Raw genomic sequence first — 26,257 nt, forward strand, 5'->3', positions numbered from 1 at the left:
GGATGTTTACAAAAATATAAATTGCCCAGATTAACATAATAGTAAATAGAATATTTAAATAACCCCTTCTTAGAAAAAGAAATCTGATAAGCTGTCAATGAATTCCTTAAGAAAAAAGTCTTCAGAGCCAGAAAGGTTCATAAGTGAATTCTGTCAAACATTTAAAGAACAATTAATTCTGATACTATATTAACTATTTGGGAAAATAGGTGAAGAAAGAGTCCCACCAAATTCCTTTTATAACACAATATTGTACTGATATCTAACTCTGAAACAGCTAAAACAGAAAAGGAAAACTACAGACTAATTTCCCTAGCTAACATTGATGTAAAAATTTTAAATTAAACACTAGTAAGGAGATTAGAGCATTATATCATAAGGATAATACACTATGACCAGATGGGATTCATACCAGGAATGCAGAACTGGTTTAATATTAGGAAAATTATTAGGATAATTGACCATATCAATAACAAAACTAACAGAAATCATATAATTATCTCAATAGATGCAGAAAAAGCTTTTGACAAAATGCAGCATCCATTTCTAGTAAAGACACTAGAGAACCAGGGAATAGATGGAGCTTTCCCTAAAATGATAAATAGTTTCTATCTAAAATCATCAGAAATTGTTATCTCTAATGGAGATAAGCTAAAAGCCTTCCCAGTAAGGGGTGCAGCAAGGTTGGCCATTATCATATCACCACTATTATTCAATGTTATACTAAATATGTTACCATCAGCAAAAAAAAAGAAGAAAAAGAAATTGAAGAAGTTAGATTAAACAATAAGGAAACAAAACTCAGATGAAACTATAATATACTTAGGGAATCCTAGGAATCAACTAAAATTAGTTGAAATATGACAGAAAAGGAAAATTATAAATGTTTCAAGGGATGTGGGAAAATTGGAACACTACAGAACTGTGGTGAACTGAGCCAATCATTTTGGAGAATAATTTGGAACTATACCTGAAGGGCCACCAAACTTTGCATACCCTTTGGCCCAATATCGATACTAGATCTGTATCCCAAAGAGATAAAAAACAACAACAAAAAAAGGATCTATATGTATAAAAAATATTTCTAGCAGCTCTTTTAGTGGTAGCAAAGAATTAGAAACTGAGGGGACTTTTCATCAGTTGGGGAATAACTGAATGAGTTGCATTAGCATATTATTGTATTGAAATACTATTGTTTTATAAGTAATGATGAATTGATGCTCTCAGAAGTCTTGGAAAGACTTACATGGGTGCAAAGTGAAGTGAGCAGAAGCAGGAGAACATTCTACACAGTAACATGAACATTATTTGATGATCAACTGTGAATGACTTGGCCATTCTCAGCAAAACTACGATCCAAGACAGTTCCAAAAGATTATGAAGAAAAATGCTATTTCCATCCAGAAAAAGAACTGATGAAGTATGAATGCAGATTAAAGCACACTATTTTCACTTTATTATTTATTTGTTTATTTATTTTTGTGTTGTTTCTTCTTTTACAATATAACTAACATGGAAATGTTTTACATGATTGAACTTATATAATCTATATCACATTGCACCTCATAAGACAACCCTTTCCATTTCTAATTGAGAAGGTTTTTTTTCTTCTTCTTCTTCTTCTTTTTTTTATTTCAAGCCTGAATTTGCCTCCTTTTAACTTTTCTACCTATTGCTCTTGGTTCAGCCACCTAGGGCCTGACAGGTCAAGTCTAATCTGTCATCAAACTGACAGCTTTTCAAATACATGAACATAATTATTATGTTCTTCTCAAACTTTTTCTCTTAGATGCTTTAGCTGAGCCTTGTATGCAATGGATTTAAGGCTTTTCACCATTCTTGCTGATTATAAATGTGCTTCTTTAACTATGAATCCTTAAACTGAATATGATACTTCAAATAAGGTCTGATTGAGAGCTTAGTACAGTGGGATAATCACTTCCTTTTTTCAGGAACTTCTGACCCTTTTAATATAGTCTGAACTTGTGATAGCTTTCTTGTCTGTTGTATCACCCTAGTGACTCATACTGAGCTTGGAGACCCCTGAAAACCCAAAATCTTTTTTATAAAGTTACTATCCTGCCCATCTTATACTTCTGAAGTTAATTTTAAAAAATGTATCCTGGGGGCAAGAATGAAACTGGAAAGAGGATAGCAGACAAAACATGGAAAACCAGTATGAAGATATCTATATTTAACATAAGGCCTGTCACATAACAGGTATGAGCTAAATAAATATTGGTGTTCATTAACTGATTGATTTAAATACATTTTTAATATAGAAATTAAAATTTCAAATAACAGTTCAAAGCCTTGAGTTTGGAAAATTATTAATGGAGATTTCTTTTCTTGACTAATTTAAATTATTTCCAGCTAACCCTTGCTCCATTCCTTCAATGCAGCAATTTAAGCCTAAGTTATAAGACTAACCATGACTTTTCATATGAAGGAAAAATCAGAAAAAGTAACTGAAAAAAACCCCAAGAAAAATTATCTTACCATGTTTTTTTTTTTTCAAAGAGGCATGGGAAAGGGAAATTGGGGAAAGAGTAGACCTTTTGTATATTCTCTTAGTCCTTGAATTGATGATTACAAATAGCTTAATCAGTCTGAATTCTTTGTGTCAAGGTGCCTCCAGTAAACTGATGATCTACCATAGTTTCTCCCTTCTCTTTTTTTCCTGTAAAACTAGAGTAGAGAAGACCTCTCAGAAAGAATATTGTGAGCCTCTTTCTATTTGTGGTTAGTAGGTTTCTTCTGTTGTACAGGACAGCTGGAATCACTAAGGGTGGTCAGGAGTCTTGGCTTGGTTAGGTGAGAAAAGATGGACAAGATTTCTTGGTGTCCCAAGGCCTGATGGTTTGGGACACTGGATCAAGATTCTTGTTCAAGGCAAAGCAAAGCAATCCAATAGATCAAAACACTTCAAATGATCCAGAGACAAAAGCATATTTCCATGTGCTATACTCTAATTCAAACAGCAACATCTAGAGGGCAATGATGAAATCAGAGCTGCAAGCTAAAACTTTTGTTAGTTAAATGGATAATAAGGGGTATCTATCACAAGGATTTAAAATAGAATTGAAAAATCCTTAGGCAACTTTATTCATTCTAGCAGTTTGATGTGTCTGCTGACTTTTAAAATAGAGGAAGTGTGTGGACCATTCCCAAGGCTCTTCCTTTACCACAGTCCAAGAAGGGACCTTATTTTTGCATGCTGGTATAAAGTGAGATTATATACTGTTAGGATAAAAAGGAAAAATGGAATCCAATCAATAGTCAACTTAGCCACACTCCATTGATCTTACCTTCTAATTTAATACTTCCCACGTCAGCCTGACTTCCTATTTGTACTTCAGCCTTCTGGATGGTGGCATTCTAGAGCAATTCTGAGCTTAAACTCTCTTGATTCTGGATCCATACTCTGTCACCTTCTCCTCAGGAGAGGAATACTCAACTCCTGAGACTGACATTGTCATTAGTATGTGATGAGTAAGATCCTACTCTTCTTAACATGTTCCTGGAGAGGGGAGGCATTTGGTTTTGAGTCAAGTGTTCCTGAGACCCAACTAGAGGCAATAGGGAAGTTTCTGGATTAGCTTCAAAGGTGCTTCTTAGGCAACCACAAACTAGAGAATAGATGCAGAGTCTTAGAGAGAAGAAAGGGGAATTTCCTGACAGTGTTGCCAAAGAGTTATAGAAGCTAGCCTTCCACAGAGAGAAAACAAAGTCATAGACGGTACCCATCTAAGTTTGTCTTTCTAATAGCCCCAAATTTCTGTCTCTTGGGGGAAGGAGGTTGTGTGTATGGCCATGTATCTGAAGAAGTGAAAATGGGTAAACTGAGGCATAAACCAGGACAACAAAAGAAATGATCTTTGGTCTCCTCTGTATCCTTAACTTATTTGATCAGCACATGTTGATTGGGAAGGGGGCTGTCTTTGTGCTGAAGACTCCCTATGAAGTAATTAAGTCTATAATTAAGTTTTGGTCTTGACCCACAATATCCATCCCTTTTGATCCACAAAAATTCATGCCAAAAGATATTCACTTCAAAGTTAAGCCAGGTTTTGTGGCTTGTTTCTTATTTCAGTTTTGGCCTGCATTAGACTCTCCCATTTCACTGTATCACTGGGACACTACCAAGAAACCATTGTGTCCTGATGTACCACTTACTCCAGCCATAGCACCTAGAGAAATAGACCTGAGAATTAAAAAAAATCAAGTTGCAGCTAGACCAGTTCATTCCACATAGAACCTTCTCCCATGTGAACACCACCACCAGTATAGCCCACAGTATGGCCACTGTCTTTAATGCTAAAATCAGCTACTGCAGAGGAGACCAGCTAGACATCCTTCTGGAAGTGAGAGACTTCTTAGGGCAAAGGGAGAAATATGGAGGAGACTTCTTAAGGGCCAGGATCTCTTCCCCAGACCTAAAGGTAGGAGCTTTGGGAAGAATGATTGATTTCAACAGCAGCACCTACCTTGTCAGCTTCACTTCATTCTGGGCAGGCAAAGCCTCTGTCTCTTCTGCTCATCCCCTCCAGTGAAGGGGTGTCTGCCCTCTGGAGAGCAAGGAAAAAGGGCTATGATAAGGTGATTTTCACAGGCCAGTTTGTCAATGGCATGTCGTAGGTTTTCACTGAATGTGGCCTTGTTCTAAACACAAGTGCTGAACTGGATCCTCAAGATCAAGAAGCCTTCTACTGTGTGAAACCTCTACAAGTATCTTGTGATACACTGGCCCAGGTGAAATCTAAAAATAAGGAAGTTTCTTATCTCAGCAACTTAGAGAAGAGCCTCTTTGTCAGGTAAATAAACCTTTTTTGGAACCCCCAGAAACCATATGTAGATTTGAAGTTCCATGCAAGCATTTTTTATGTTAGAATTTTAAATGGAGTTGATTTTTTGAAGGTGAATCTCAATAAGCTCTGGGATGAATCTTCCATACAGGCAATGGCTGTCTTTGATCAGAAGCTAACATTTGCTAAATGGCCTGAAACTGAGGCTGTAGTTTACAGAGAGCCTGATTTCTTGCCTCTGCCCTCAAACTGTCTATCCCATCTCTCTCCTCTCTCCCCCCACCCCTTTTTTAGATGAAAATAGTTAGGATTAGAAACTCTCAAGAGTCTGGTTCTTGGGGTTCAATTCCAGACTGAAAAGTAATTTCTGTTCCTCTCTCTTGAAGGTCCAAGATAAGAATGGAAGTTATGAATAACTTTAATTCCATTGAAGTCTCAAGTTATAATAGCAAGCCTTCTCTTTACTGTAGTATATAGTATTTGAACCCATAGTATTCTTCATTATTTATACGTATCTCTGTCCTGCCAGTCTTGTATATCTGCTTCTGAGATGGTGAAGTAACTAACTCTAGATAAAAAGTTAATTTCATTAAGTGAACATCACATCAAACATTTTAATTTCCCATAATTTATGCCAAATTCAATACTCTTATTTATCTGAAACAGCCTATGAAAATTTCCCCTTCTCTTCATAAAATTAGCACAGAAATGTTGAGACTATATTAGCCCTTAGTAATAATTTACAAATACTCCAAGAGCCAGAACCATTAATGAGTATGTTAAAGTGAAATTACACCTTTAGCTTTTTTGTTAGCTTTTTTTTTTTTTTTTTTTTTTTTTTTTTTTTTTTTTTTTTAAGAAAAGGAAAGCACAATTTTTTGTTTTGGGCAGAGTCTTAAGAGACAAAGGATCTAATAGAGTGATGTGGATGGTTCTGGTCTGAATTGTATTCAGAATGAAGGTGCTCAGATCCACTTTGCCTCTTTTTTAAGCCACAATTTTACATCAAATTAAAAACCTACTTATTCATCATTATTCATCATTATTTTAGTCTTATTAGATGCAGAACTTTCTCTATTCACTTTCTCATTTTTAAGAAACAATTTAAACTTTAGTTTAGTGGGAAAGGTATTAGTTTTAGCATCAGAAGCCTCAAGTCCAAATTAGACTTTCTATATATTTATTTCCTCTGTGACCACAGGCAATTTATTTAGTCATTCTGGATTTCAGGTTGCTAATGACTTCTAATGGCCCCTATGGATCCAAATCTATGATCCATGATTTTCTTAAGTAATTTTCACTTAAATACCAAGTCCAATACTTTAGAATATTTAAAATGTTCTAAAACCAAAATGGATATAGGATCAAAAAATATCTCTCCATTAATTCTTCTTTTTATGTGCCAAGCACTATGCTAGCACTTTATTTTTTAAAAAAAATATTTTATTTCCACCCACTTTCATGTTAAAACAATTTTAAAACTTCTTTTTTAAGTTTTGAGTTCTAAATTCTATTCATGCCTCCCTTCTCTCCATCTTCCCTGAGATAGTAAGCAATCCTATATAGGTTATACCTGTGTAATCATATAAAACATGTCCATATTACTCACTTTGTAAAGATTTCAAATTAAAAAAGAAAGAAGATAAAAAACAGTATGTTTCAGTCTTTATTCAGACAATATCAGTTCTTTCTCTGGAGGAAGATAGCATTTTTTCATTATGAGTCTTTTGGGATTGTCTTGATCATGGTATAGCTGAGAATAGCTAAGTCATTCCTAGTTCTTCATCATAAAATATTTCTGTTGTTATGTACAGTGTTCTCATGGTCTGATCTTTGCTTTGCATCAGCTTATGTAGTGATTTCCAGGTTTTTGTGAAATCCACCTGTTTGTTATTTCTCATAGCACATAGTATCTCATTACAATCATCTACCACAGCTTGTTCAGCCATTCTTCAATTGATGGGTATCCCCTCAGTTTCCAATTCTTAGCCACCACCAATAGAGCTGGCTATAAATATTATTTGTATAAATAGGTCCTTCCCTCCCTACTGCACCTCCTCAAACTCTCCCATGTTGGAATCCTTACAAAGTGTTAACTCATTAGAGTTGATAGAGATAATAATTATCTAATTTAACATGGTTCAGTATGATTGATCTGATCCTATGAGGAGATGTTATGGGCCAGAACTTGAAACAAGGTACTAAGTGGAATTGAGGAGGCAATGTTTAAATCTAGTTTAGCATTAATTTAATAATACAACAAATAATGGTTTCCCAATGATATAATGATTGGTGTATACTCAATGAACAGCACATAAGCAAGAAGCTCTCAGGGCTAAGGAGCACTCTGGGAGATAAAGAAGCCCACAAGCCCACTCTCAGAGGCGGAGTCAGATTTATTCCATCTTCCACCTTTGTGCTGGCTGGAGGCTGAAGAAAGCAGAGGCAAAGGACAAGCTGCAAGAGCTCTTGGAGAAAATAAACGTTTGGATTTTATCAGCTGGCTGTATTTGGAGTGATTATTATTCTGAACTGAAACTAAGGCTGCCTCCAGAAAACCTCCCCCAAGAAACCTGCTCAGAGAGAACCATTATATTTTAAAGAAGAGAACACCACACTCCCACTCATCTTTTTTTTTTTTTTTTTTTTTTTTTTTTTTTTTCTTTGGGAGACAAATTGAGTAGTGCTATTGATAAACCAAAGTATATATACAATTTCATAATCCTTTGGGTATAGTTCCAAGTTATTCTCTAGAAGGTTTGGAGCGGTTCACAACCTCACTAATAGTGCCTTAGTGTTCTAGTTTTCTCACATCACTTTCAACTTTTATCATTTTTCTTTTTTTTGGGGGGGAGGGGGTTTACATTAGCCAATCTGATAAGTATAAGATGCTACTTTTGAATTGTTTTAATTTTCATTTTTCTAATCAATGGTGATTTAGAGCATTTTTTCATATGATTATTGATACCTTTGGATTCTTTGTCTGAAAATTGTCTGTTCATATGGGGAATAACTTGTATTCTTATAAATTTTACTCAATTTTCTATATGTTTGAGAAATGAGACCTTTATCAGAGATACTAGTTATAAAATTCTCCCCATTCTGCTCCAGGTTTCTGTTTTTCTTCTTATTTTGGTTGCATTGGTTGTGTTAATACAGAACTTTTACAATTTAATATAATTAAAATTATCTGTTTTACCTTTCATAATGCTCTCTGTATGTTGTTTGGTTCTAAATTGTTCCTTTATCCAAAGATCTAGCAGGTAAATGATTACATATTTTCCTAATTAGCCTAATTAAATTTTAATCTAAATCATGCTCATTTTGACCTTTTTTTTTGGTATATGGTGCACAGTGTTGATCTATACATAGTTTCTCTCTGCTGCTTTCCAGTTTTCCCTGTAGTTTTTAATCATGTGTCACTTCATTAATTCTTAAACATTATACTGAGACTTCTAGAAATTGTTTCATCCTTAACACTTAGCTCAGTGTCTGATAAATGGTAGGTATTTAATGCATATCTATTGATCCTTTACATGTCTGTGATTAGTTTGATCTTCTTTTTAGCTTAGTGCTTAATTTCTAGCTTATTTTACTCTCACTAGAAAGTCATCTGTTAATGTATCTTGAGGTAGTAACTCTGCCAACTTTCCTCTATGCCCAAGAAATTATTGTCTTCAATTGCTTCCCATATATTGCCTTTCCCAAGAAATATAACAAAAATCCTGTCAGAGGAAATAAAAACTCCATATCTAACTTCTTTTGGTCAGAGCTTTGTGAGAGAAAGAAAAAAAATCAGTGTTGGGAAAAGTTAATAAGCTTTGTCTTTCCAATATTTTTTCTTAGGTTATTATTGCTAATTTTGTAACCAATAATTGGTGTCTATCTATCTTAAACAATTATGATACAAATTTTGAAAAGATACATTTTGTTACTGTTATTTAGTAATTTTCAGTCATATCCATTCTTTGTTACCCCAGTTAGGATTTTCTTGGCAAAGATACTGGAATGGTTTGTGATTTCTGTTTTCCCAGCATCATTTGTCATATATATATGACAAAACTGAGGGAAATGGATTACATTAGGTTTAGTTAAGTTAGATTGGATAGGTTACATTAAGTTTGGTCTAGGGAGTTTGGTATTTTAAAAGACAACTAGTCCTATCTTGGAAAAGGGGAATTGAAATTTCCGGGGGCAACTGTTACCTGGAGAACATGAAGGCTTGATTCCAGAGAGATTATGAAGGGGAACCAGAGAGAGATTATAGATTAGTGATGGGCTGAATAATCAGGGACATGGTATTGGTATGGGTGGGGCCTACCATGTAGTAGCTTTCTTTCTGACACTTAAGAAGTGACATTATTCTGAAAGTGAGGTACAGTGGGAAAGGGGAATCCATGGAGCAATTTCTACAAAGTAGTGGCAGAAACTGCCTAGAGGAAAGAGCCCAGAATGAATATCTTGAAAGTTTTGACTGCATGAGGAATATAGAGAATAGAGAGAATTTACATAATTGTAAGAGACATGAAACAGAGAATGAGGATGTAGAGTAATCAGAAAGAAGATGAAAAATGAAGAGAGTGAGAGAACATCTCTGTAAAGGGATATCAAAAGTCAGAATATAAGAAAAAATAATGAACAAGACTAGTTAAAGGGGAGAAGAGGAATAGGTAGCATGAAATCTACTTGACTGAGAGAATAAAAAAGGATGGAGGGGAAAAATTATATAACCAGATAAAAGTAGGAGAGAAAATGAAAATAATAAGCAAGATCCCAAAGGAGAAGGGGGTAACAAATGAGAGGAGAGAATATACTATAAGAGTAAGAGAGCCTGTGGGAATAGAGACACCTAAAAAAGATTAAAGTAACTAAGGAACATAAAAGCATAACTTGAAAAAAGTCCAATAGTAGAGAAAATAGAGGAAAATATAAAATTTTCATAACTTCAAATGTGAAGGAATTAAACAAGCCATTAAAATGAGAAAAAATGTCAGAATGGATAAAAAAAACAATACCTAACAATTTTTGCTTGCAAAAATACATTTAAAAATAAAAACATGTACAAAAGAAAACTTTGGGGATAGAAAAATAAACTTTGCTATAAATCAAGTGAATCCCCCCAAAAGCAGTAGTTGCAATCATGCTACCCAACAAAGTAAAAACAAACATTCAAAAAAATGAAAAGAGACAAATAAACTACATTATACTGAAAGGAACCATAGATTCAATAACAACCTAAGTGCATTTATAATCTTATCATCCATTATCATAAAGAAAACATTATTTGAGCTATAAGATGACATAGTAACACAATAGTTATAGGAGACTTCAACATAATTTTTTAAATTTTGGCTAAATCTAACAACAAGAATAACAAAAGGGAAAACAGAACTGAATAAATTTGTTTTTTGTCCATTTCGAGTTTTGTCTGACTTTTTGTGACCCTTTTGGTACTTTTCTTGGTAAAGAAACTTGAGTGATTTGCCATTTCTTTCTCCTTACCATCTTAGCCTTGACTAAAAGATGCAGAGAATGCAAGGTTTCATTGTGCTTATTGATTATGAAAATTATGAAAAATTATGAAAAACAGTTGATTCACTAACCTTCAATTAAAGACTTCTATCAAGGAGTCTTCATACATGCATAAATCATTCTTGAATGTTTGAGAAATATAACAACAAAAATAGAAAAATTTAGTAACCAATTGATCATAAACATCAGGCAAGGCATAACATTTATTGTTCAGATTACAGTATGCAACTATGTTCCTGTAAAGCTTATCCATCAGTATGTATCCGAAGAACAAACAATACATATGCACAATGAGTTGGGCCCATAATTAAGCAGTAGGTGGAGCAAGGGCTGGATTACCTTTGGAAAATTACAGAACTCTATTAATGACCCAAATTTCTCCTAGTAAGAAAAGCCCATTTTTTTTTTTACACAAGTATTCTACTGAAGGTGTTGTATGACTGTGAGACATGGACAATCGTATTTTAAAATAAGTATCACACCAAATGAAATGGTGAGGTACATGGTAGGTTTGATTAGGCTATAGCATATAGCCACAAGGAACTTAAAAGAAAAATGTAAAAGAGGTTATCAGAAACATTATCGTAAGAAGAGGAGATAGACCAAAATGGTAAAAATGAGGAACGAGAGATGGACAGTATGAATATTCAGTTGCTATTCTCATGATGTCAGAAGAAAACAAAGAAGGCCTTTAGCATATTGAGAACTTGTTGGAAGACATAGATAAGAATTGCACCAGAGATGCTGACATGGACGGGCTTAATTTGTATTGCTAGAAAACGTTCAAATTGATGGAAAAAAAATCCACTTGAATATTTAAATATGTGTTAGAAGAATTGACTTCTGTAAGAGCTTCTAACTCTGATGTTCTGTGATTCTGCTAATAAAATTGTAGACTAAAGGAAGTTAAAAGATTCTTTTTAAGAATTGGAGAGACCTGAATATGTTTGTAGACAGATGGGAAAGAGCCATCGGAGAGAGAAAATGAAGATGAATAAGTTAAGTGACTTGACCAGGATACACAATTGCTTAGTGGCAGAATATATCCTCACTCTCTCTCGATCTTGACTCCTATTCCTGCTTTCCAGTGTGCCAGTATAATAGTGAAAGTGTCAGATAAGACAGAATTGCATGTTACCATTAATGTATCATCTTGAATGAATCAATAAACCTGTGAGGTTTCCTCTCCTTAAAGATGAAGGGGCTTGAATGCTTTGTCTCTTAAGGTCTCGTCTAGCTCTGAAGTTATTATTATTATTATTCCAGGAGAATGAATGGCTCTCCATTTTTTTTTCATTTTGTTGTTGTTTTTTATGTCACATTAATTGAGTATTCTTCCATTTCGCCTTTTCATTTCTATAGATTATATCTTGGTAGTTTGACTTCCAGATATTTTATGCATTTTGCAGCTACTTTGAAGGAATTTTCTTTCTTTTTTAAAATATCAATTCCTCCTTCATGAATTTTGTATATTTATTTTGTGTCCTACCATTTTTCTAAAGCTATTTTAATCTGATTTTATTTATTAGTCCTCTGGGGATATTCTAAGTAAAACATCAAGTTGCTTGTAAATAGATGGTGAAGCCACATGATATGAGTGATAGAGAAATAAAAGGTTTCAGTGCCATGAAACCTAGACTCATGTCCTTCCTTTGATATATATTGATTGTATGATTCTGGGCAAGTCTCTTAATTTCTTGATGTTCTAAGGAACTCTCTAATAATAATATTAACTATGATTTGTAAGTCTATTGTAAGTCAGGCACTATATTAAGCACTTTACAAATATTGTCTAATTTGATCCTTATCACAAACTTGCAAAGTTGGTACTATTATCATCTCTATCCCATTTTATGGATGAAAAAATTGGAGCAAACAAGTGTGTGTGTGTGTGTGTGTGTGTATTGCCGAGGCATTTGGGGCTAAGTGACTTGCCTAGGGTCACACAGCTAGGAAGTGTTAAGTATCTGAGACCAGATTTGAACTCAGGTCCTGCAGACTTCACGGCTGGTGCTCTATCCACTGTATCACCTAGCCTGAGTACTTTTTTTAAAAATCCTGTTTGTAAAAGAATACATTTAGTGTTTCCCTATTGCAACTAATATTCATTTTTGTTTTTAGATATGTATTTTTAATCACTAGAAACAGCCTTGATATGCCTATATGCCTAGGTTATTTTGATTTCTCTCTTTCCCTCTCTCTCTTTTTCTCCCATTCTCCCTCCCCCTTTCCCTCTGTCTCTCTGTCTGTCTCTCTCTCCCTCCCCCCATTTTCCTCCCTTCCTCCCCTCTCTCTCTCTCTCTCTCTCTCTCTCTCTCTCTCTCTGTCTCTGTCTTTGTGTCTTTTGTGTGTGTGTGTCTCTCTCTCCACCTCATTTCTCTCCCTCCCTATCTCCCTTTATCCCTCTCTCCCTCCCTCCCTCTCTTTCTCTCTGTCTCTGGAGTACTGGATTTTTTTTAAAGACTTTATTGAATTAATGGATAAAAGTTTGTTTTTTTTAAATTATTTTGGCTTTCAATATGATTAGTTATGTTAAAAATTGTTTTCTAAATGTTGAACCATCCTTGCATCCTTATTATTAATCTAACCTGGTTACACTGAATTGCTATTTGGACATATTACTATAATCTTTTCTCTAGGATTTTATTTATATGTTTTGTACAAATTTCCATTGCTTATATTTATTTACAGCTCTCTTTCTCTGCTCTAATCTTGCCTGGATTAACTATTAGGATCATATTTGTTTCATAGAATGAGATTGAGAAAAAGATTTCTTTCTTAAATATTGAGAGTGTTTTTTTTTTTTTTTTTTTTAGCACGGGTAGCTTGAATCTGGTACATATGCAGATCCTATCAGCTTACTAAACTAATGCAACTTTCTCATATGAAGAACCTGGGAAGCTTGCTTCTGGGAGAGTCACAATGACATGTAAAGGAAGTTCCTTGAAAAGACTGTGGAGTATATGAGGACATCTAGTACCTGAGCCTGGATAAACCTACATGTATAATGCTATCTTAAGCTTCAGTTGTCTAAATCTTACAACCACTGGCTGATTGGGTGTTACTCATTGTTACTATTTCCAGGAATCTAGAATAACTTTGTAGATGACTCTCCTCATATACGAGTTCATATGTCCCACGAATATGCTTTCTCTTAATCTTTTTGCAAATGAATTTACTCCAATGACATTATAAGAATAATATTTACAAATGATGCTCCTCAGCATCAGAATCACATTTTCCCACAAATGCACCCACAAAGGGTCTAAGCAACTCACAACTCTGGACTTTTGAAGAGCTTCAATATCCTTTCTCTCTTCTGACCCATCTTATTGAGGCTCTAGAACTAAATGAATAGATCAGGGAATCATATGCATCTTAACTGCAGAGGTATTAATTGAACCTACAGAGTTGATGAGATGACTGACTGAAAAAAGAGAAGAGAATGTAGGAGAGCTTTGGAGGTTACTATAATATAAAATTTTCTTGTAAATCCTTTGATTCCTAATTTTTTTTTAATTTGGGAGTTCACTTTTTTGCTTGTTCAGTGTCATTTTATGAAACAGAGTTATTTAATTCTATGCTGTTTATTTCACAAGTTAATGTTTTATACTTTGGTCAATATTTGTTTCATGTTATTAGTTTTATTCACAGAGTTAGATAAAATAGTTTCTAATAATAGCTTCTATTTTTTTTCTCCATTAGTTGTGAATTCTTCTTGTTTGTTTTTTATTTTGATTGTTTGGTTTTCTTCTTGCTTTTCAAAATTTATTTTATTTAAAAAACAATTATTAGTTTTATTTATTATATCAATGAACTTTTTCCTTTGTTTCATTAATCTTTTCTTTGATTATTATTATTTCTATTTTGGTGTTTAATGACTTTTTTTTGTTTTTCAGTTTGTTTTTACTTTTAATTTTATACCTAATAAGTTGATCTGTTTTTTTTTTCTCTTTGTTGATGGAAATGTTTAGAAATACAGATTTTCCCCTAAGGATTGCTTTGTCTGCATCCCCAAAATATTAATCTTTTTAAATCATTGTTGTAATTTTTCTTAATATAATTAAGAATGTATCCTTTCTATGACTCATTTGTTGACCCACTAATTATTTCATATTAAGTTATTTTATCTCCAATTAGTTTTCAATTCTTTCTTTAATATCTCCATGTTGAATTAATTTTCATTGCATTGTGGTCAGTAGAGGATGCCTTTAATATTTTTGCTTTACTGTATTTGGATGTGAGATTTTATGTCCTAATATCTGGTTAATTTTTGTAAGGATTCCATTTGTAGCTAAGGCATTTTCTTTTCTATTATAATTCTACAATTGTCAGAGATCAGTTATATTACACTTTTTCTAAAATTCCATTCCATTCCATTCTTTTTCTTCTTTCTTTCCTTCCTTCTCTCCCATTTATGTGCAATACTTCATTCCCCTCACTGTCCCTTTCTTCAAAGTAATATAACTTTTTTTCTCTTCTTTTTTTCTTCTTTTAAGATCATTAAACCAGCAAAATTATTCTCATTTCCCCCCATAAAATGTCATTATTTCCATCTTTTTTAGTCCCTTTTGATTGTTTGCAATATTCACTAAACTTGTTTCTACATTTATATTTGCTACATTTACCAATTTATGTTTCCTTCCTCCTCCCCCCCCCCTTTTTTTTTTTAAGAAATGAGAAAACTGAGACAAACAAGGTTAAGTGACTTTCCCAGGGTCACATAGTGAGTAAGCATCTGAGGCCAGATTTAATTTGGGAAGATAATCTTTCTAATTTCATCCTTGGTACTCTATCCACTGCCCCACCTACCTTCTTACTGGCATATAAGTGCTTAATAAATAATTTATATACTAAATTACTGACTTTTTTTAACTTCTCTTTATACTGCTAGTGTTCAGCACAGTGCTTGGCAATACTTGATAAATATTAGTTCACTTGACTTCACTATGACAGTGTTGCATGATTTCTCTGATTCAATAAATCAGAATGTTTTGCTATGCTACCTATTTCAAACAATCAATAAGCCTTTATGAAATGTTTACTTTGTGCTAGATTCTCAGCTAGGCTCTAGGGATATAACACAATTAAAGAAACATATCTTGCAAGTTTATATTCTAATAGAGATAAGTATACAAAAAATTTAAGTAGAATAAATAAAAATGAATATTTAAAATTACCTGCAAGATAGGTTGGAAAGGAAGGCAGTAGTAATCCAGTGATTCAGGTGAAGCATCATGTAGAAAGTGGTGTTTGAAGGTGGAGATGACAAGAGGTAAGGGGGATGTCTAGAGCAAAGATATCAAATTCAGAGATAACGTGGCATGTGAGGAATAGAGAAGAGTCAAGTTTGGCTGAATTGTAGGCTGAAGGAGGACACAGAGCAACCAGAATCAGGGAACAGGAGAAAAGCACTGAACTAGACTTTCTTTTTCTGAACAAAGCCAAATACTTGTTAGTGCTGTCCCTGCATTAGAAATGCACTAGAGAGCTGTTTATTTGCAATTAACAAAAAGTTTTCTGAATTATTTCCTTGTTACATAGAATACTATTTTGGGGGGTGTAAAGAGATAGGATTATTTACTACACATTATTTCAGGTAATAGTTTTGAGTGCCAAATTTCCTATTTCCTCAATGGAGTTTCATTCATTTTGAAACAATAAGAATTTATTGAGGCTAAATATTATGGGCCAGAACTCTGAACTTGAAACAAGGATTCTTACAAGGTACTAAGTGGAATTGATGAGTTTAACATGGTGCTTAATAGTTCTCTAAGTTCAGTATGATTGATTTAATCTTACAACAAATAATAGTTTCCTAGTGATATAATGATTGGTGTATACTCAGTGTAGAGCATATAAGCTGGGAGCCTCAGCTAGATTCAAAAAGAGAACTAGAGAAGACAAGAAGACTGGAGGCTGAAGCACAAGCCCTTAGACTCAAGATTCATTTCCACGTTTGGTAAGACTCCTGGTGGCAGGCTCTCCTCCTGCATTTCTCCACTGGGACCAAGGCTCTCCAGAAAGCTGCCCCAACCCAGGAAGGATTTTAACACCTGGCTGTTCTTGTGGTGATGACTGAATTGAAAAGAAGGCTGCCCCAGAGATCCAAGGAAAATCGAACCAGAGAACATTATAGCTAAGCTCCATGGTCAGTGAGATTATGACTAAAAGAAGTATAAGTCATAGTTCTTGTCTTTTGGGGAACTTGCAAGCTACTTGGAAGAATGTATCTGCTCCAGGAAGTAGTTGGATAATGTTAAGAGTCAATGTGTAAATAGGTACCAAAATAAGTTATACAAACACAAAGTACTATATATTTTATATGACTTTATTCATTTAAAAAAGTTTTTTATTTTCAAAATATAAGCACTGATAATTTGACAATACTGACCCTTGCATAGCCTTGTGTTTCAGATTTTATCCTTCCCCCCCCACCTCTTCCCCTAGATGGCAAGCAATTCAATATATGTAAAACATGTTAAAATATGTTAAATCCAATATGTATAAACATATTTATACATTTGCTGCACAAGAGAAATTAGATAAACAAAAAAAGTAAATGTTTAAGGAAACAAAATGCAAGTGAACAACAACAAACAGAGTGAGGATGCCAAATTGTGGTCCACACTCAGTTCCCACAGGCCTTTCTTTGGGTGTATATGGCTTTCTTCATCATTGAACTGCTCTGAATCTTCTCATTGTTGAAGAGAGCTATGTCCATCTGAGTTGATCATTGTGTAATCTTGTTGTTGCCGTGTTCAATGATCTCCTGGTTTTGCTCATTTCACTCAGCATCAGTTCATATAAGTCTCTCTGGACCTCTCTGAAATTATACTGCTGGTCATTTCTTGTAGAACAATAATATTCCATAGCATTCATATACCATAACTGTATATGGCTTTATATCACTCAATTCATTTTTACTTCTTTTCTTATTTAGGATTATGCTGTTGGCCACATGTGGTTGTATCATATTTAATTTGCCACTCAACAGGGCTTTTACTTATTTTATTTAATATGTAACTTTACTTTTTCCTTTTGACATCAGCACTGAAGTCCATTGACCTCCATGGATTTGGTAAACTCCATCATCGGCTTGTTGTGGACTTGGAAAGGAACATCTGCATTCAGTGGCAAAGACATGGCTACCCTTTGGTTGTCTCACATAGCTATTCATCAAAAGAAAATGAGTACATTGCCCATATCATTGACAGAATAGGAGGGGACAAAAACACCACCATTATCTTTTCTCTGGGTCAGCTCTTTAGATTATTCCCCATTGACATCTTTATCAGAAGAGCCATTAATATTCATAAGACCATTAATGCTTGTTCCTGAGAAGCCCAGACACCAAAGTGATCATCAGAGGTGAAAATACCAGGGGAATTAATAATGATCCTGAGCAACATAGGGACTTTCATGGCTATAGTGTTTTTCATTTTGAAAGACATCTTCTGGGATCTCAAAGTGGATGTTATTGATACCTGGGATATGACCATTGCCTATGGCACGAATGATGATTGGGAATCAGATTAACATGTTCTTAAACTATATTTGTTAGGAAATAACAATCATGCAAAGTGCCAGTTATCCAAGATCAGATTGTGACTATTGTGGAGTCACTAATAAAATGTCAAATCTACCAAAGATCTATCTCTTTGGAAGATACTTAAAATCAGTCATATCCAGTTGAAAAGAAGAAAGTTAAAATATTCAGAATTAGGAACTAAGCTCACCTAAATACAGTCATATTCTTTTTTCACAATTAAAAAAAAAGTTTTTGTGACTATTATGTGATGAATAATCATAATAGATTATAAGCTTCTTGAAAGCAGGAAGTATTACCCATTTTAAGATCTCTCAGTATCTTTCACAAGTGGGTACATTAATGTAATTAATATTTGTAATTATAATTAATCTGTGAAAAATATGAAGAACAGATTTTCTTAGATGACTAAATATAGTTTTATCTTGTTAAATAAAATTCATCCTCTTCCAACTGTGATTGAAAACTTCTTGGAACTTCAAAACTAACTAGAAATCACACCAAAAATTCAATTTAGTCATGCTAATATCTCTCAGGAAATACCTTGGACTGAGCTGAATTTAAATACCTAAATAAAAAGAGGAGCTGGAAGATTGATGTTAGGGGAGAAAGGTGGTTTAAAAAAAGGAGATAAATAACTTTAAAAAAGATGAGACATAAGGAATTGAGTGTAATTAATTTAACATCTCATAAAGAAATTAAAAAAGTAGGACTCTTGAGGTGAATCAAAGAATGTGAAAAGTGGGTAGATGGAGGAAAAAGATTGAAAAAGGAAGCTTTTGTAAATATAGCAAAAGCATTGTAGATAATCCTACGAAAATAAACTGTTGTGGGAATGGAGGGTTTTTTTGTTTGTGTTTTTTTTTTTTTGAACACCTTTTACTGGTCCAATTGCTCCAGGCAAGTCTGGATCTTGAGTAAATATAGGAATTTAATGACCATATGGACAAATATTTCATATTCTTTGGCTCATTTTGATGGCTTAGCCAATGATGGTAATTCATACAGAATTACAGAGGTTTTAGGGTTCCATAGACAATCTAAAATTCTTATTAGCCAACTCTTGTGTATTCCCTTCTCACCAACCAATTCTGCACAATTTATTAACATATTTGTTAGCAAACTAGATTAAATTGAAGTTCTTCTCTTTTACTTATCCCAACAAAGAAACTTAACATCCTGTATTGTTCCCAGAGTTAATTTTAAGTTCTTCTACTCCTAGCTTGGGTACTGAGCCATGTACTAAAAACAAAACAAAATGAAACAAACAAACAAAAAAAAAACTCAAGACAAAAATTCAACCCATCCCATATAGAAAAGGTGACAGCACAGACTTGGAGCTCCAAGGGACCACAGAGTCATCTTCTCCATTCTATTTATTTTATAGATGAAGAAATCTGTGCCGAAAGATATTAGATGGTCTGCTTAAAAGGTCACAAATGAATACTCCCTTGTGTCAGGATTCAAAACTCAGTCCTCTAAAATTAAATCTTTTATCTTTCCCACCATACTTATTATCTTAATTTTGTAGCCAACCAGCCAGAGCTAGTCCTATCTGATGTTTTTACACTTTCAGTAATAGGCCACAGCTCAAGGCTGTTGGAGAACTAGCCCTACTCCCTCTTTCCCACTACTTCCAGTCCCTTCATACCTAGGGTCTTTTCTTTATTTGCTTTTTATGGAGTTTGCACTTCAAGATGTTGGGAGCAGGACTCTAATAAAAGAATAAGAAAACTTTAAGTAGGTTGTATTTAGGATGTTAAGATGTGATTTCCTTCTTCCTGTCTGGAGCCAATTTTTTATGAAATTAATATTCCTTGCCCTGTTCCTTTTTGTCCTGCTATACCTGAGAGTATAAATCTATAACAATGAATTAGACAGCTAGAATGTTTAATAGAAAGGAAAATAATGTTGGTTATTACAAGTGCATGAGCGAGGGACAAAAGGGTAAGGATAAAGAAGGCAAAAAGGACTAGTGAAATCAAGTTGTCAATATGTGTTTGGTCCCTTTTTGCATCCTTCTTAGACAGAATTAAGAAACCTCGGCTGACCATATCCTACAGAGACCTGGATTTCCTGAAGTTTTTGATGTAAAGAATAGTGAGCAGAAAAAAGAGCAGCAATAAGAGATAATTAGATCTAAGGTTCCTAGATAGATGGGAGGAGAGCAGAGGCTACCATTGTTGCCTCTTTGTAGCAGAGAGGGTGAAGTTTTAATCCAAGTACTTTAAATGTTAATCAAAATAATTACTTGCTCATGGTGATTAATTACAACTAATCTTTTGGGATTGAATACAAACATTTTGTGCATTTTGGGACATAGTCATAGGCACTTAACCTCTCGGTGTGTTTTTTTAAAAATGTATTTAGTTTGAAATTTTCTTTCTTTCTTCTTTTTAATGATTATGTGTAAAAAGAACTAAATGTATTTATTTCATATTATTGTGCTTGACATCCTTGGGTATGATTGGAGTTCTATAAGCTCAGTGTTAAAAAGAAGATTGGGGTGGGATTCTCCTGTTGGTTGAAGACATGAGCTTTACTGGATAGATCTATACATAATGCAAACCTATACAAAAGAAAAGAAAATTTCTACTCATAAAAAAGAATGGTTTTGAGATAAAATGGTAACTACTTTTTTAGTAGTAACAAAAGAGAGTCCAAAAGGATCCAGTCCTTCACACATGTGCCATCTGCTCTGCCAAATACCAGTCTATTCAAAGGTGTAAGGAATGTGCTTCCAGAAATGCTTGATGGTGCTAAAAAAGTACTTAGCCTATTACTTCAGAGTATATGCAGCTATTCTCTAATTCTTATCTTCTTACTGTGTGGTAAAGAAAAGCCTTTTAATTGGTGTATAAGACAGAAATGACTGATTGTATAAAATGTCCCAACTCATCCTTTCTCTTTCCCAGTGGTGATAAGAAGAAAGTGATTAAATCAGAGGTTTCCAAACATTCTTATTTCATGGTCCTGTAGTGTCTTAGTAATTTTTACCTAGTACCCTTAGGCCACCAGAGATGCATAATAGTTTCATTTGTTAAGCATTTAGGTTGAAAATTTTAAATATTTCATGTTGTTCTATGAGTTTGCTTTTGGAGTCATCTTGGTACACAGTTTGGGAACCAAAGAGTTAAATTATAATGGAGTACTAATTGCTACAATTGATATTGGAGGAACATACTGGAATGAAGGCTCAGATCAATAACACTAGAAGAACCTGCAATTTGAAGGTTAAAATCTTACCCTTAAAACCTGGGGGTCCTGATCAATTAGTGGAGTTAGGGTTGGGAGAGTAAGCCAAGAGCCAATATATATTTTTACATGAGAATCAGAGTTTGGTATTTCTCTGGACCACACTGTTTACTATGTCTAATGGCATAGGCTTCTAACCTAGGATCCATGGATCTTTTAAGGTATCTTTGAATAGATTTTAGGGTGTTTGTGATATAGATGGTGACTGAAGAAAAAATTATATATATATATTTTACTAAACTTTCATGAAATTTAACATTTTCTTCAAGTTAAAAAAATATTACCCTGAGAAGTTCATGGGCTTCATCAGATTGCCAAAAAGTTCCATTACAAACAACTAAGAATCTTCAAACTCTCCTGTGATACTATCAGTTTCTAACCTTACTAATGAATAAGGAGAGATAATTGAGTAACAGGCCATTAGAAGCATTAAATTTACAGCTAAATTCATCTTTGGCATACTATGTTCAATAGTGCTGTACTAATTATCCCTTGTGCCTTATACTTCCAAGGAGGTGTTTTGCCTGAGTTAATATAGTTCAAAGTGCTTTTTGTTGACATTTGAAAATTTGCAGTAATAGTGTCCTTTTCTTTCTTTCTTTCTTTCTTTCTTATATTCATTTTGGTGAGATTTTGCATTACAACTTTTTTTCTCTCTCTTATTTCCCCCCTCCCTAAGACAGCAAACAATCTGATATAAGCTAAACATATACAATCCTTTTAAATATGCTTCCATCTTTGTTATGTTGTACAAGAAAAAAATCAGACAAAAGCAGGGAGGGAATACGAGAAAAAAAAAAGGGCAAAACAAAGCAAACAAGCTGAAAATATTCATATTCATTCTTTATAGTTCTTTCTCTGGATGCAGATAGCATTTTTTATCCTAAGTCTATTAGAATTACCTTGAATTGTTAAAAAGAGCTAATTCCATCATAGTTGATTATCAGATAATCTTGTTGCTACTATATACAATATTTTCTTGGTTCTGCTCATTTCACTCATGTAAGTATTTCATGTAAGTTCATGTAAGTATTTCCAAGTTTTTCTGAAATCAGCCTGCTGATCATTTCTAATAGAACCTTAATATTCCATTATATTCATAGACCATAATTTATTCAACCATTCCTTAACTGACAAGTATTCACTCAAATATTGTCACTTTCAATGATGATTGTGAAATAAACCTGTGTTTGGCAATAAACTGCTTTCCTCCCTTTAATTCTTTTCTTCCAAATGAACCAAATACATGCTTCTTGTCATTAACAGGATCTTTTTCATATTCAAATATTCCCTCTTCCATTCTTTTAGTACTTTTTTAGGAATTAATCTGATCAACTAATTCCTTTTAATTTGCTAAGAATTATTCCTTTATAGTCCAAGGTGAAAGTGATCTTTCTAGACTCACATCCTTGATGATATTTATCCAAACTTCTATATCCCTGGAATCTTTCCTACTTACTACCTTTCTAATTTATAGAATAAAACAAACGTTTCCTTAACATAGTATAATATTTTTAAAAAAGTGATTGCATGTGAAACTTCAAAATTATTGCATATAACTTGCTATTTCCTTTAAATATATAATAAAAATATCGTGCAAATTTCCCCTCCCTCTTCTCCCCCCCTTCCCCATGGCTATAATTAGAAAGATTGTCTTTCACAGAGAAGGCAATTTATAAATTCTGAATTGAATTATCTCTTTCAGCTCTGCTGTGGAAGTGAACATAGCTCATACTGCAGTAAAATAAAGAGGTCCTGAATAATTGTAGTTTTACTGGTCATACTTGGGAAGTTTAGAGACTGGCTATAGTGACTATAGGCTTAATCTCAGATATTAAAGAATAGACTTATTTTCCACAAGTTTTCTGAAGAGAGCAGACCCAATTGAAGAAATGGGAGAGTTCTATATTCCAGCAGCATCTCCCTAGATTTTTATTTAATGCAGATAGGCAAACCTGAATAATCTTCAAATTGCTTGCCATAGGTAGATGTACTACTTTATCTTGTATTCTGGCAAATTCATTTTCAGTTCAGCTCAGAGGATTTGGGGTATAACTAAAAGTATATGACCCTCACTTATATAATTATCTGTAACAAAAGACTTTGATCTCCCCACAGACTTAAGGCTTGGAAAAGAAAAATCTAATCTTAGCTTGGGGGAGAGGGGGAGATACCCTGCTGGCTTCTGTTTACTCAAGAACTAGATTAAAATGTAATTGAAAAATATTTGACAAAATAAATGAATAAAAAATATCCCAAATCAATATGCAATTCACAGGGATCCTTATGTAGGTTTAGTGACCCAACAAATCTAGACTTAAGAAAGTGATGAAGAAATTGTTAAAAATGCAGATTCAACTTTAAAATGTGTCATAATCACCCCCTTCCTTTCTCCTGAGAATCAGTTATTAAATATTCACTAGTACAACACAGCCAACAGAATCTGAGATCACCCCGATGACCCTGGAAAGATAACGCTCAGAATGACGGCAGTATGAAGCAATGCCCAACAAAGTGGAACAACTACCAAAACGTACTGTGGAGACTAGTAGAGAGATGAATCCAACTGAGACTCTGAAAATAGCTGAACAACTTACCAGCAAAGACTATGACAGTGATCAAAGGCCAGAGGAAACTATATAGGAATAACAGGAGAACTCAGTGGAGCTTAGGGCATTTGATCATCTTATATTAAATTAATCGAGATAAGAAACCCCAAATAACCCTAAAAATAAACACAAAAACTGTGAAAGTAATTGCAGCATATGTACTAACAGTGGCTACAAAGAATGAATAGGTAGAAAATTTTGATAACTCAATAGGACCCTCAAAAGTAAATTATTAAACATGTTGATATTTTGTAACCTTACTAGAAAGTGGGAAATAAGTGAGGATAGTGAGATTCGTGAAAAAGCATAATTTAGAAAACAGATATGAGAGAGGCTAAAGATTTGTACATAACATAGAAACTACTTGTTTGTATCATGAGTCTTTTTGTCCCTCCTTCCCCCTTCCTTCCTTCCTTCTTTCTTTCCTTCTCTCTCTCTCTCTCTCTCTTTCTCTCTCTCTCTCTCTCTCTCTCTCTCTCTCTCTCTCTCTCTCTCTCTCTCTCTCTCTCTCTCTCTCTCTCTGTCTCTCTCTCTCTTTTCCCTCTTCCTCTTCCCCTCTTTCTCTCCTTTCTCCTGTCCCCCTCTTGTATCCCTCTCCTTCTCTTTCTGTCCCTCTCCCTCTCCCTTTCTCTCTCTCCCTGCCCTCTCTCTTTTCTTACCCCCTCTTTTCTATCTGTCTCTCTCCCCAGCTGTAGTAGTTGTGTGAGCAAAGATGGATATAATTCTAGAAATGTTTGGTGGTAGAAGCTATAAGATTTAGCTGATTGGATACATGGAGTAAGGAAAAGTGAGGAGCTGAGGATAATGCTGAAGTTAGGAACCTAGTAGACTGGAAGAATGGTGTGCTTTTGACAAAAATAGGAACATTTGAGGAATGGTGGTCATGGAGAGAGAATTAGTTCTGCTTTGGACATGTTAAATTTGCAAAGTCTTCTGGGTATTTGCTTTGAAATGTCCAATATGTGATTGATGATATAGGTCTAAAACTAAGGGAAGAGGAAGAATATCTCAAAGATGTTATACAAGGTATTTATACTTCAGGAATTAGTATAGTTATTGATTTTTTGAGTTCCCTTGTAGCTTTGTGAATCTATGATTGTTTGACTGTTATAAGACCAACATTGATGAAATGTTTTTGATCTATATCTTCATCTTCTTCTGAGGAATAGATAGTCCTTATACTATGAGGTTTATCCATGCTCAATGGAATTGTTGAATGGGTATGCTAATGAGTATTAAAAAGATAACTTACTCCAGAGCAGTGAAAACTGAATATGTAATAAGGCAAAAAAGAAAAGATTCAGAGAATGCACACATGGTGCTTTTTATCAATGTGGGTTTTTATCAGGGGTAGAGGGCAAAGAGTGAGCATTAAAATAGAAAAGCAGGAGCCTAGTGTGATGCTTATGCACCAATGCTTGTCACACCTGATAGGGCTAGTTTCCAGGTTTGTTCTTTGAGTCTCTTCAGCCCTTGAGTTCATAATTTCATTGAGACTTGCACATAAGGCTTTATTTAGTGAATTCAGTGGCTAATAAAAATTACTTTAAAAAGTTCTTATTGTTTATAAGGTTCTATTTCTTTGAAAAAGATGAGGCTCAGAATATACATGGGGAAGCTAGAGAGAGAAACTGTATTATATTTAGGGATAGAATATTTTCTTTGTCTATGTCTAAGACTCTTGGCTTCCTTCTTTCTTTTTAATTTACAGCTCCTTCCTGCCTCTAGATGAATACAGGTCTTATGGCAATAAAATAGAACTTTGTATAAATGCATTGACCTTTATGACATCCGTTTCACCCAAGGTACAGTCATTGAACTTTGGCTGTCACCTAAGACGAGCAATAAAGCTATCACACAAGCTAAGTTCTACCCTGTGGGTCTGATGAGAGCACAGCTGTATGAGACAAAGAGGACTTTGCATTCAAACTTGGAGATTCACATCTTGATTGGCACTTACAGTCTTTGTCTTGTGGAAAGCTTCAGAAGAATAACCCACTGAAAAAAAATATTGAGCAAAAAGTCACTGATTATCTCAACATCTTCATAGACTAATGCAGTTCTCATGGACAGAGAACACAACAGCTAAGACAGAATGAGATGTAGCAGAAAGTGATTCTGCTAATTGGAAAAGTAACATATGGTTCCTATCTTAAATCTGGACAGGCAGCCCTTAATAAAATGCTGAGAATGGGTTGTAGAGGATCTCAAAATTTCTGACCTCCAAATAAAATCTTAGAGTTTAAAATTAAGACATTGTGAATGAAAAGAGGGATTTGAGTATGAAACAGTTGCTCCAGTTGGAAAAAGCAGAACAAAAGAAAAAGATGTGCAAATCTACTTTTAAAAAAAGAAGGATCAGTTAGGTTATAAAGGACATTAGCAACTAGCATTCTCAATGTGAAAGTCCCCTTAACCTTATCTTATTTGTTAGATTTTTAGTTATTTAAAATGATAAATTTGTGGGTGCAACTACTTGTTAACTAGGAGGGGAAAAAACTGAGTTT

General features: G+C 34.1%; 1 pseudogene; it reads left to right on the forward strand.

The window, feature by feature from the left end:
* The first annotated feature begins 4,033 nt into the window (after positions 1–4,033).
* On the forward strand, positions 4,034–19,485 carry LOC100934953 (annotated as a pseudogene).
* Positions 19,486–26,257: the final 6,772 nt, after the last annotated feature.

The sequence above is a fragment of the Sarcophilus harrisii genome, chromosome 3 (assembly GCF_902635505.1).
Source record: "Sarcophilus harrisii chromosome 3, mSarHar1.11, whole genome shotgun sequence".
Classification (NCBI taxonomy): Eukaryota; Metazoa; Chordata; class Mammalia; order Dasyuromorphia; family Dasyuridae; genus Sarcophilus; species Sarcophilus harrisii.